This window comes from Hemiscyllium ocellatum, chromosome 48 (assembly GCF_020745735.1).
Source record: "Hemiscyllium ocellatum isolate sHemOce1 chromosome 48, sHemOce1.pat.X.cur, whole genome shotgun sequence".
In the NCBI taxonomy this organism is placed as follows: Eukaryota; Metazoa; Chordata; class Chondrichthyes; order Orectolobiformes; family Hemiscylliidae; genus Hemiscyllium; species Hemiscyllium ocellatum.
Window position 1 is genome coordinate 16964001 of NC_083448.1, and position 13067 is coordinate 16977067.

General features: G+C 48.4%; 2 long non-coding RNA genes across 2 annotated transcripts; one reads left to right on the forward strand and one right to left on the reverse strand.

The window, feature by feature from the left end:
- Window positions 1-764: 764 nt before the first annotated feature.
- LOC132837002 (uncharacterized) lies at window positions 765-2523 on the reverse strand. Its single transcript, XR_009647424.1, has 3 exons — window positions 2352-2523; window positions 1501-1689; window positions 765-996 (listed from the first exon to the last, which is right to left on the reverse strand). It is a non-coding gene; the product is annotated as an uncharacterized LOC132837002 (long non-coding RNA).
- Window positions 2524-3335: 812 nt separating this feature from the next.
- LOC132836876 (uncharacterized) lies at window positions 3336-8243 on the forward strand. Its single transcript, XR_009647404.1, has 2 exons — window positions 3336-4290; window positions 6415-8243. It is a non-coding gene; the product is annotated as an uncharacterized LOC132836876 (long non-coding RNA).
- Window positions 8244-13067: the final 4824 nt, after the last annotated feature.

Consider the following 13067-nt stretch of genomic DNA (forward strand, 5'->3'; position numbering starts at 1 on the left):
AAATAGGACGAGATTAATTGAGGATATCTGGTTCGCATGGACTAATTGGACCAAAGAGTCTGTTTCGGTGCTGTGCATTTCTCTGACTCTGTGACGATCTGACCCTCACTCCCTCACACTGGAGCACGTAACTCAGCTGAGGCTCTCTCCGAAAGGTGTTGCACCTAAAGCAGCAACAGCCTCTGATTTACTGCCACTCACTGACTCAGGCCTGGCACACAGAATACCTGGCCATCCTCCAGTGCCTAGGCTGCACCAGGACACTATCCCCTGCACCTCATCCCCTCCTGAAGCCAAATCATCATGGAATTACTTCTCAGCAACTCCTGAGAAAAACAGACCTGGAGTTTGGAATATAGTTGCCACCATTCCCAACATGAAGAATATCGCACCTCCCCAACATGCTCTCTCTCCTCTTGTGCTCTCTCTCTTTCCCCAACCCTCACCACCAACAACACTCTCCCTTTCTCTCTATGTCCCCTTACCTCCCCAATCATGCTCTCCCTCTCCTCACCCTGTGTACTCACTGTCTCTTTCTCTGCCCGCTCACATGCACTCTCTCCCCCCACCACACTCTGTGTGTGTGTGTGTGTGTGTGTCTCTCTCTCTCTCTCTCTCTCTCTCCCCACATGTGCATGCTCTCCGTCATTCACTCTCCTTACACCGCATTCTCTCTCCTCCACCCACTCTCCACACGCTCTCTTCTGACCACCCCAACATGAAGACTTCTTGATGAACTGCGAAGCAGAGAAAGTTTGAGCACGATGCAGTGAGTTTATTGACAATCAAATATCTTCAGAAGGGCCATGCTGCCCCCTGGTGTTGGGATGTCCCTCTCCACTGAGAAACTGAAACGATGATCAGCTTCATTGCAGGACTCCGCTGTGCACTTCACATTCCACTGAGTTGTCGTCCACCTTGTGCACACGGTAGCGACACTCATCCTTATGGAAAACTGCAACACAGTCCTCTGGGAAGCCTACCGGCTTGTGGACCCTGCAGATCATACAGCAGCAATGGATCAAAAGGATACTGGCTGGTGGTCACTGCACCAGACCACTTCACATCTGTCCCCAACCCACTTTTACACCTCCCTCCCATTCCCCTCTCCCTCCTCACCGTCTTTCCCATCATTATGACTCCCACCTCCCTCAGCCCCATGCTCCCCATCCTCCATCCTTCACCCCCACTTGCTGTTGACTCTGACCCCAGTATTCCTCTGCCTTGCTGCTCTCCCCATCCCTTGTCTGCTTTCTGGGATTCTCCCTTCCCCACCCCCCACCTCCCAGCCCGACATTGGGATTGCCCCCTGGGCTGAGGGTGGGGGAGGAGGTGTTTGGTGTTTGGAGTGTGACCCTTCCCCATGGCCTGACTGTGCTCCTGTCCATTTACCGTCCTCCCCATGGTGTGTGTGTGTGTGTGCGTGTGTGTGTTGTGTGTGTGTGTGTGCGTGCTGAGAATGGGGTCCCAGTCGGGGTGGAGCAGCAGACCATCACTCACGTGGAACAGCAGTCCATCCTTCCGGGTGTGCAGTAACATGTCATACAGTCGGGATTTGTCCAATTTGCTCCCAGCGGATACGCGACGCCATTATCTGTACAAGTCATGTTTTGGGGTGCGGAGAAACAGGCAGGTTCATCCTGGTGAAAAAGCAGGAACAGCAGGGAGACAGACGCCACCAGTTTCTGTCTGGTTTGGTGGGAATGAGCCAGGGAACAAGCAAGAGGAGATGCATTAACTCAGGGCACAGCCCACCACCACCACCACCACCCTCACCCCAACTAAAGCCCAGTCAGACTGAAATTCCTGGCCATGGGATAACAGGGAGATGTGGAGACAGAGTTGGGGGAAGGAAGGATCTGTGGAAAAAGCTGGGATGATGTGAGTGTGCCCTCGTTGAAAGGTAATGGAACATGGGTCTCCAAGTCTTCAGCCTGATCCAAGGGTCACTTCCCAGATTAATCCCTTCGGGAAGAGGGAGGCTGTTCAACTGGGATCCCCAGCCCATATTGCGATCCCCGACTCCCTCGGGAAGAGGCAGTCTGTCAGACTGGGATCCCCAGCCCACATTCCCCTTATCCCCAAGTCCCTCTGGAAGTGGGAGTCTGTCAGACTGGGATCCCCACTCCTGTGTCAGACAGGAGACCCTGAGTGGATCCCCACCCCCACCCCGCCAGCTCTCTTGCTGTTCAGGGATTCTGAGCACTGTCCCCATGGGGGTGTCTACTGGAGCTGACAGGGATGTTGTTAACACCAGCAGCCTGGAATACTCTGCCCAGACCGAACCCAGTGTGTCAGCCTGGAAACTGCTTCACTGGTACAAACAGAGCTGTGCCCCTGTTCAAACTTACCACAATCAGCTCCATGAGATTAGCTTGAGGTCGTTCCAGGTCCTGGCCCCTGTAGCTGGTAGTAGAGATGTCTCTGGTCTGGGTTCAGAGTGTGCAGGTACCCAGCAATAGCCACGTCGACACTGAGCTGAGCCGAGTTAATATACAGCCTGGGGTTGGCACATGGCCAGAGCACTCCCACCCTCACTTACCCCCCCACTCCGCCCTTTACCCTGCCAACGTTCACACTAATGCAACCACCATCCTATCAAGGCTGGGTGTGGGGGTGGAGGGGGTGGGTGCGTAAACTCACTCACTGGAGCTCTTGCCCCACTCCCCCCACCCAGCCACCAATCCAAACCCTCCGTCCACCATCCTCCCACACCAGCTCATGGTCAACCTCGCTTCCTTTGCCAATCTCTCAGGGTCATCTGATAGAGGGATACCAAATATTGAAGGGAATTGATGAGGTGGGTGTTCAACAGATACAAAGTTTAAAAGGGAATGACAGTACAGAAACAGTCCCTTCAGTTCTCCAAGCCTGTGTCCATCATCATGCTCTAACTAAACTAAAAAGCAAACCTTCTGCCTTTATTTGGTCCATATTCCTCTGTTCCTTATTCGTGTCACCATCCAGATGCCTCTTAAATGTTGAAAATGTGTTGCTGGAAAAGCGCAGCAGGTCAGGCAGCATCCAAGGAACAGGAGAGTCGACATTTTGGGCATGAGCTCTTCTTCAGGAATGAGGAAAGTGAAGAAGGGCTCATGCCCGAAACGTTGATTCTCCTGTTCCTTGGATGCTGCCTGACCTGCTGCGCTTTTCCAGCAACACATTTTCAGCTCTGATCTCCAGCATCTGCAGTCCTCACTTTCTCCTCTTAAATCTTGCCAACATTCCTACTTCCACCATCTCTTCCGGCTCCTACCATCCTCAGGATGAAAAACCTCTCTCGCACATCTCCCTTAAACTTCCCCTTCGCACCTTGAACCTGTGCCCCCTGTTAGGTAGGATTAACACTCGGGCAAATGTGAGATGGATGTAACACTAAAATGTTAGCTAGAAGTAGCTCTCAGGCTGAAGTGCCCAGGAGGCCCCAGAGGGGGTAACAGACACGAGGTCTGAGAGAGATAACTGAACCAGTTGAAAAGTACTGAAGGAGCAGTAAAACTTGAGAAAACAGAACAAAGGGGGCCATCTGGCACATAACAAGTTGAGCTAGCTGATAGCCAAATACGGCATGGTCAAACACTGATAAGAGACTGGGGCCAATGACAAACTGTAAAAACCGTTCATTACCAAATAAGGGAACGGTGCAGGGATAAGGGGGGTATAAGAATAAACAACTTAGAACAAAGGGGCAGAACGCCTTCTCCAGCTGGACAAATGTCTAGCTGTAACCGATTCTCTCTCGAATAAAGCAGTCTGTTTCTTAGAATCTGACCCGGTGTCTCATTCCTCCGAAAACGAACACGGGGACGGTAGAACCGTCTTAACAGATGGTGACCCCTGACGTGCGGAGGGAACGGAGACACGTTTGTTGGCAGGGGTTGAGAGCCGCCGGGCGGCCGGCCATTCTGAACTGGGTACGGGGACGCCTTTTGTACAAAGGTCTCCAGTAGGCATTGACCACTCTAAATTAGTAGTTGTTCCGACGTCTCGAATACCTTTGCCAACCTAAATTGCAGACGTGAGTAGACGACAGAGAATCGCTTGTTCTAAGTGTGAGTTCTTTAGGTGTGTTGGTCATCCCGGATAAGCCGGAGGTATTGGACAGTGAGTTATTTATTTTTGGTCTCTTATGTTTATAAAAGTGAATCCTCTAGGTGTGCGTTAAAACAGCCTTGCAATTTGAAAGTCCTGGAGACGGTGAGGCATATGTTTGTAGCCTCCTATTGTTAGACAAGGGAACCGTCTAGGTGTGCTTTGGAACATCACTGCAGATTGAAAGTCCTAGAATCGGTGAGTACTATTCTTTCATTCGTTTTCTCTCCTGGTGGTGAGTCGGTGATTTCTCCAGGTGTGCGTGGAAACAGCTCTGCAATTTCAAAATCCTGGAGGTAGGAGGCGAGGCGATTGTGGCTTACGGACCGCACGGCTCCCGGAACGGGAGTTTGGTCGGGGGATAGTGTAAGACACGGGTACTGGGGTTACGGGAGTATAAACCCACGCGCTGACGGACTTGGGGACTGGGAAGCTTCCACTGCGCTGACATAATAACGGACGCAACGGTACGAGGGGACAGAGACAGACAGAGTTCCGGACAGAGCGACTGTGTGTGTGTGAGAGGGAGTCTGTTTATGAGAAAGATAGAGTCTCTGGGTATGTAAAAATCTGTGTGTGTATAAGTATTTCTGTGTTTGTAAAAGTCTGTATTGTTGCCCAAAGAGAGAGAAAAAGCTATTGCTGCGTGCGTCAGCGGTGTGTCTGTGTAAAAGAGAGAGACTGGCTGAAAGCTTCTCTGCTAACAGGCAGTTTAACACTTTGTGCTCTGGCTTGAATTCATCTGTTTGATAGTGATTGAATGTTTAAGTCTTGTCACCTAGGGCGTAAGTCCCGGGACTGTTTTGGATGTGATTGTTATGGTTGTTTAACATCATTTAGATGCATCTGTTTGTTTGGTGATTGAATTCTTGTTTTTGTTTCTAGAGCTTGAATTCCGGGACTGCTGTTTAAAGTGATTTCTTTTTATGTGATCTTAACATGATTTTTTAAGGCTAATAACTCCTGTTCTTTTATGAGTCATGACTCCCTAACTACTTTTCTTACTAACCTCTTTTATTTTTACATAAAAGCAATTTATGAAGGACAGTCGAAGTTTCGTTCGACAGTGGGTAGTTGTATGAAACGAAAGTTTCCATGGTTATTATCTGTGACCTTGGATTCGACCATTGTGCATGCGTTAGAAGTTTTTAAACTTGAATTGACAAATTGTTGTAAGACAGCTCTGATTATTTTTACGACCTAAAGTATTTTAATTGAGTAATGATTGACCAGGAGTACATAAGAAAACTAATTTTGGATCTAAATTAAGGTACTAAATCTGGACGGTTACAGTGGATTTCAAAATTGGGAACTGTATGCATTTTACATTTTAAATATTAAACACTGAATAAATGGACGTAAATATATGAATATGCTTACAAGTTAGTTACAGACATTAAAGGTAGTCAAGCATGAATTGATAAATTGGTGTTTGAGCATATGAGAAGATAGGAACATTGGAAAATTTCTTAAAAGAAAGAGACAGGGAAGAACATAACGACTTGTCCCCTTCGGGAAGTGTTGATAGGGGACAAGGAGATTGGGTTTGTGTGTGTTCCCCTCACCAGTGGGGAGGTCGGAACATTTAAAAGGAAATGACGGTCCTGGTTGAGAATCCGATAGGATTGTCAGAACAAGTTAATTTATTTTTGAGGCCCAGTCTGTATTTGTGGGCTGAGTTAATGTCTATTTTGAATGTTACTATTTACTGCGGGAGAAAGGAGACTTATATGGGGATGCTGTATAGGGAAAGATACGGAAAATAGAAGGGTGAAGTGGGATAAATCCATTAAATGAATTGTTAGGAGGGGCACAGAAAGTGTTTGTAAAGAGAGAGGACGAGTGACAGGAACAGAAAGCGTAAATGATGGTAGCTGCGGTTGATGAGGTAATTAGGAGAAGAATGCAGCCAAAAGTGAGCAACCGGAGCAGCGAGTGATAGCATGTAGGGCAGGGAAGGAAGGGAGTAGGGAGAGACATGGAGGAGCATTTGATAGAGAGTTTGAGTGACAGGGGCAGAGACGAAGGTCTCCACAGGCAGGATGCCATTATTGTGGAAGGATAGGGCATTTTGGGCGGGGGTGTCCTGATCTAAAAAGGGAAGAAAGAGCCATTCCGCTTATGATTTTTGATAACGACATGGAGGGGAACGACAACTGGCATCATTTCTGAGCAGTCAGGGGTAAAAAAAAACCCAGTGATAGATTGGCTGAATAGCACATTCGGTAGATGGGGAGCTGTGCTGGGACAGCTGGCCCTTGGTTTATGCATTTCTGTTGCTATCTTTATTACCTGTGGTTGTTGTTGTATACCATGTATCAGGACGCTTGTGACACATACGATCGACCATGCCCTGACGGGAAAGGATAACCCCCCACCCGCATACCAGGCAGCGGTGCTAGAGGAGCCTGTGATGGAGGCACCCGATGGGAAGATTACGGGATCGGTATCAGAGGGAATGGAGGAGATATGCCTGCGAGGGAAGCACGGGACAACTTATGATTTTACTTTATAACTGTATCTCTCATTTCTAATCCTTCCCATATTAGGGCCTCAGAATGTGAGGGCTGAGGTGCAGAGACCCCCTAGTTGTGTATTTTTTCTCTCTCTTTCCCGTTCAAATTGACAACAGGTAAATTTGTGCTTTTATGCTGCAGTTAGAGATTGTGAAGTGCTATATGCCTCGAGACTCAAGAGACTATTGTTCACTCAAGAGATTTCCTAGCCATCATCTGGTATTCCTAAATGGCTTCGATTGGTCTCGATGGCCACTGTTCACAATAATAAGCCAGTTACCACTGCCCGTGTCCGTACTTGACAGCTGTAAAATGGATGTGGGTTTTTATTGGTCAAGTGAAGGTGACTGGTTAGCCAATGACGGGTAAGATTCCTCGAGTGAGGGACAACCTAAGACAGGCACAGTCGTGCATTGACCTTCAGAATAATGGCCTGTGGTCATGTGGTTTTAGCAGATGCCTGGCTTTTGTATCTGTGTCGGGAATCTGGTCAAGTTTCTGGCTTGCAAAGCAGCTTGATATAAGGAAAATCGTGGACCCAGCAGTTTGACATTGTATTCACTGTATTTTTGACGAAGGAAAATGCCAGTTTTGTGTCATTTTCCAGAACCGACTTAACAACAACCCTTGAGGAAGGAAGGAGAGCTCATTGAATCCTATTGCAAAAAGATTTGACACTATGTCAGTAGTTTGAAATTTTATTTTAAGGTGTCATGGTATAATACGACCGACTTTACTGGGAGGTTGTACAATTGGGTGTTCGTTGGACAGCAGAGCTTCATTCTGCAGGCGTCCTAACTCATCCACTTTGTGTTTTCCTCTGGTTCTCTTCGCTTTTGTTATCATACTCATTAATCGTTTTGTTGGTTTTGAGGTGGCTTTTTGTATATGTTTACAACTTTTAAGTGCTTACATCTGTTATGTATTATTTCACTGCTTCTTGTGCCCTAACGGTTGTATGCGAGCTGGAGAGGCGCATAGAGTAGGGATTTTGCGGCGTGGAATGCTTTGTGTACTTGTATGCTGCTTAGGGATTCCTTTCCCTTATAACTGTGTCTCCATAGAGTCAGACAAGCCGGGTAACGCCAAGTGGTCGGTCTCGCAAATGAGTGACGAAGGGGCACTCACCGACCCGCCAGGCCCTGACTGCTGCGCGCGTTTGCTGTATTTGTGGCCTCTCTGAGGCCAAGAGGGGGAATGTTAGGTAGGATTAACACTCGGGCAAATGTGAGATGGATGTAACACTAAAATGTTAGCTAGAAGTAGCTCTCAGGCTGAAGTGCCCAGGAGGCCCCAGAGGGGGTAACAGACACGAGGTCTGAGGGAGATAACTGAACCAGTTGAAAAGTACTGAAGGAGCAGTAAAACTTGAGAAAAAAGAACAAAGGGGGCCATCTGGCATATAACAAGTTGAGCTAGCTGATAGCCAAATACGGCATGGTCAAACACTGATAAGAGACTGGGGCCAATGACAAACTGTAAAAACCGTTCGTTACCAAATAAGGGAACGGTGCAGGGATAAGGGGGGTATAAGAATAAACAACTTAGAACAAAGGGGCAGAACGCCTTCTCCAGCTGGACAAATGTCTAGCTGTAACCGATTCTCTCTCGAATAAAGCAGTCTGTTTCTTAGAATCTGACCCGGTGTCTCATTCCTCCGAAAACGAACACGGGGACGGTAGAACCGTCTTAACACCCCTTGTAATTGAACCTTCAACCCTGGGAAAAAGCCTCTGACTATCCACCCTATCTATGCCTCTCAGAATTTTGGAGACCTCTATCAGGTCTCCTGTCAGCCTTGTTTTTCCAGTGAGAACAACCCAGTCTTTTTAAGCTTTCTTCATAGCCAATTCCCTCGAGAACAAGTAGCATCCTGTTGAACCTCCTCTGCATTCTCACCAAAGCTTTTACATCCTTCTGGTAATGTGGCAACCAAGACTGTTCACAATACTCCAATGCAGCCAAACAAAGGTTTTATATCGCTGCACCATGATTTGTTAACTATTGTATTCCATGGCCCCGATGATGAAGACAAACATGTCATTTGCCTTCTTAATCACCTTGGCCACCTATGTTACCACTTTTAGGGAAGTGTAGACCTGCACACTCAGATCTATCCGTATGTTAATGTCCCTCAGGCTTCTACCATTTACATTATAATTCACATCTAAGTTTGATCCTCTAAAACACATCACTTCGCATTTGTCTGAATTAAGCTCCTGCTGCCATTTCCGTGCCCAACTCGCCAAACTATCAATATCCTGTTGTATCCTTTCACAGTCATCAGCACCACGAGTGACTCCAGCAATCTTTGTGTCACCTGCAACTTACTAATCAGACCACGCACATTTTCCTCCGGATCATTTATATTTACTACAAACAACAGATCTCTGCAGCACACCATTAGTTACCAGTCAGTCTCCATCTGAAATGAACACCCTTCCACCGCTACCCTCTGTCTTCTACCACCAAGCCAGTTTTGTCTGTCCAGTCAGCCCACCCCGAATCCCACATAACTGTAATTTCTGTACCAATCTGCCATGTGGGACTCTATCAGACAGCTTACTAAAGTCCATTGAGACTACATCCACATGTTTAATGGCGGATTGGGGATGGAGGGGTTGGATTGCCCACTCCTGCCCCAGATCCTTCTAATCCCCAAATCCTGAGCAGGATATGGCACGTGGCACTACCTGGTGTTGGTGATCCCATGGGGGTGATGGCTGAAATACCCTCTGATAAACAGGCATTCTCCCAGACCCCTTCAGGGTCCTACCCCTGTTCTGTAGGAGGGATGGCAGGACTAACCTGAGGAGGTAAATGTCCAGTCAGAGTTCGGGTCCAGTCCCTGTGACCGCACTGACCCAGAGAGTGTATCCCTCTGTCCGACTGTGGTTCCAGCTCCACTCACATCCTGCTTCCCGGTGCGAGGTGCTGCTGGGTTTGAGTTCTTCATCTCTGGAGAGTAGACTGACCCAGGATGTTAACTGATGGAAATAGGAAGGGTCCAGAGGGGTATGAGCCCGGTGCTGCCAAATGGGACAAAATTAATTTAGTATAATCTGGTCAGTTTGGACTGAAGGGTCTCTTTCCATTCTATGCCATCTCTATGTCTCCCTGTCTGTCTGTCTCAAGCTCAAACACATTGAGAAATAGACCTTTACTATCCTTTAGTGTGTGCTTTGGCAGGATGTACAGGTCAGTATTTGTTCATCTGTCTCTCATCCAGGGCAAGACAGAGCGTGTTGAGCTGTAACCTTGAACTGTTGTTGGGGACAGGGAGCTGGGGATATTGTGGAGTGCTACTGTGAAGGGTGCTGAGGGGACTGGGTGTTTGGTGGGAAGAATGGGTGGGTGGGGGAGCTGATGTCTTTCAGGGGAACCTGCCCCAAGCAGTTGGTGATGTGGCTGGCTGTGCCCATGGATGAGATGGCAGCTACCATGGGGAACCAGGTACTGCACTGTCGGGACCTTGTGGAAAGAGGCACCCCAGCTCTCCACTGAAGGCCTGGGATCAGGGGGAGGGAGACCTTGGTGCACACTGCAGGTACCCCCTTCCTTCACACAGAGACAGGACTGTGCCAGGAGGTACCCTGCTAGAAGGGGAGCCCCCACACCCGCACCCCTCCCAGGCCCCTCTACCCCATGGAGCTAAGGCTGAGGAAATCCTCATCATTCCAGGGCCGTTCAGGGCCAGGGTCAACCTGCTAAACCCAACATCCTGCCCCCACCATCTAAGTCCCACTGCCCAAGGGAGCACCCTCAATCCCAGCCCAGGAACCGGCCCTTCGGCCCTCCAAGCCTGAGCCAATCCAAATCCACTGTCTCAACCTGTCGCCCAATTCCTAAGCATCTGTGTCCCTCTGCTCCCCACCTACTCATGCATCTGTCCAGTACGCATCTTAAGTCAATCTACCGTGCCTGCCTCTACCACCTCTGCTGGCAACGTGTTCCAAACACCCACCACCCTCTGTGTGAAGTATGTGCTGTGTGTACCCCTTCTCACCTTGAAAGCCTGACCTCTCGTTATTGAAATGACCCTTTTTTGGTGTCGGGGTGATATTGCACTATTTGTGAAACCTCACATTGCTGTAAATTAGCTGTAAATGATTGTACCTCTGCTTGTTGGCATCTCTGCCTTAGCCTACCTGCCCCTGCCCGGTTTATGTGTGCCAACATGATGCCCAGCTTTGTGTCTGCACAGTATGTATCCTGGGTCAGTGTCTGTGTTGAGCCGTTGCTGCAGCCTTTTCGAAAGGAAGGTGAACAAGACAAGTACAATGCAATGGAATCTGCTGGCATCATTGTCCCTCTTGGTCAAACAGCCTGACATTTTCCCTGGCCTCAGTGTGAACATGTTTTGGTGTGGAATGAACCTACATCTGTTCAGCATGGAGGGAACCAGCAATTCACCAAGCTCACAGTTTGGGTCCTGGACAGTGCATTGGTTTGTGTGTTATGTTTTTGCCCCCACATTGATGGGTCTTTCAGAATCCTCCCTCACAGATTGAGATATTTCCACTACCCGCCGTGTGCGCATGTGGTGGCAGCCATTCTCTTTCACAATGTGAAGGTTTGATTTTCACCGTGATGGAACACAAGAGCGAGCTCACTTTGGGTAACGGACTCTCGTTTGAAGCTCTATGTGAAATTGAAGCCCTTTCTGTCTTCGCTTTCTCACTTGCGCAGGTCCCCACCAACACACGACATGAGCCTGCACTTACCCAGCTTTCTCCCTTCCTGGTCTCTCTGATGACAGTACCAGGTGTAGTCAGACACAGAAGCCAGGGTCCTCCTGACCGTAGGTGATCCTGGTTCCCACATTACCTTGTTCCCAACTGTTCTTCACCCATCCTTCACAACTGTCATCCTCATTTTCCCCAGCCTGCAATCCACCATCTCCACAAGGAGGTTCTCCTCGAGTCTCCTTCCAGCAGCAGCAGCCCCTCTGTGTTTCCCACTCCCCCATCTCCTTTCCCTTTCTTGTCTGTTCACAGATCCAACTTTGGTCCCCTCACTTGTCCGGCCTGACTGTTTCACCCAAGATGAGAGATACCCAGGCCCCTGAAATACTGGCCCATTGCAGGGCCGAGTGGTCTGAGAGCACAAAGCGAAGATCAGTGATTAACATGGTTTGCAGATGGTCACTGTAACTTCACGTTATTGTCTTAGTCTGTCCTGGGTGAAGATGTTGTTATGGACCAGGCCAGAACTCATCAAAACCTATTCCCAAAGCAGCCCAGACCCTAACTTTGCTGGCTGTTTTAAGCAGATGTATCATGGATATTTCAGGAGGGATGCCACTGACCCAACCACTCACTTTCAAACAAAACAGAATTTATTTACAGACTGATGGATGAAACACAAACAAAAGAAAACAGAATTTAGAATAACAACAATTTGAAAACCTGACCAAGCAGCTTAACAAAGAGCTGTTCTGATTTCCTGCAACATCCCATAAATGCACCCCATGGCAAAAAGATCAATTCAAACACAGATTCTTACAGGGGAGAGAGAGAGAGAGAGTTGTCAGAGAGGACCAGCCAAGGATCATTGGCTGAAACATGGAATCTCATTGTTCCCACCAGTTTCTTGGGGGCCCGAGCTAAAACTAAAGCAATTTAGAAAACAAATCCTGAACAAGGAGCACTGGCCACTCCCCTTCCATTGGACAGAAACTAAACCCAAAAAGCCTTCACCCTGATTGTTGCTTGATGCAGTATCTCTTAGCTAGAATCAAAGTGGCCATACACAGACAAATCTGAACCTCTGCCTTTTACAACCCCCTTTTTGAAAAAATCCCAAGGACGATGATAACGGTGTGAAAGGAACAGCCTGGTCACAATGGCATCTGGCAATCTTGGCGACGTGCTGTTGTCTGATGAAGCAGCCCCTTCCCCCACTGCAATGCTACGGTTCCATGTCTCTCATGTACCTCTCCAAGTCTGACACTCCACCACTGGGTTGCCCTTCTTCAGTAACCTGTAGCGACAATTGTCCCTCTCAAACACTGCGATCAGTCATCTGGATAGACCTGTGGAGTGGGGTAACTGGACACACAAATCACAAAACCAAAGTCAGAATTCGACCATAACAGCACAGGACATGATAGCAACAAGAGGCCATTCAGCCCCACCAGCCTGCTCCATCATTCAATGAGATTGTAGCTGATGGAATCACCCTCCATTCCACTTGTCCACCTTTTGCCCTGGATTCCGTCATTGATGAAACATCTGTCTATCTCAGCTTTGGCGGGATTTAATGACCCAGCCTCAACAGCCCCCACTAACAAATTCCTCCTATCTCTATCTTCAATGGGAGACAACTCCGTCTGCTCTGAAACTCCCCCACAAGGGGGGAACAATCTCTCCACACGTACCTCACCAAGATCCCGAAGCATCTTGTCCATTTCAGCAAGGTCTCCTCTCACCCTTCTGAACTCAAATCAGTTCAGAGGAA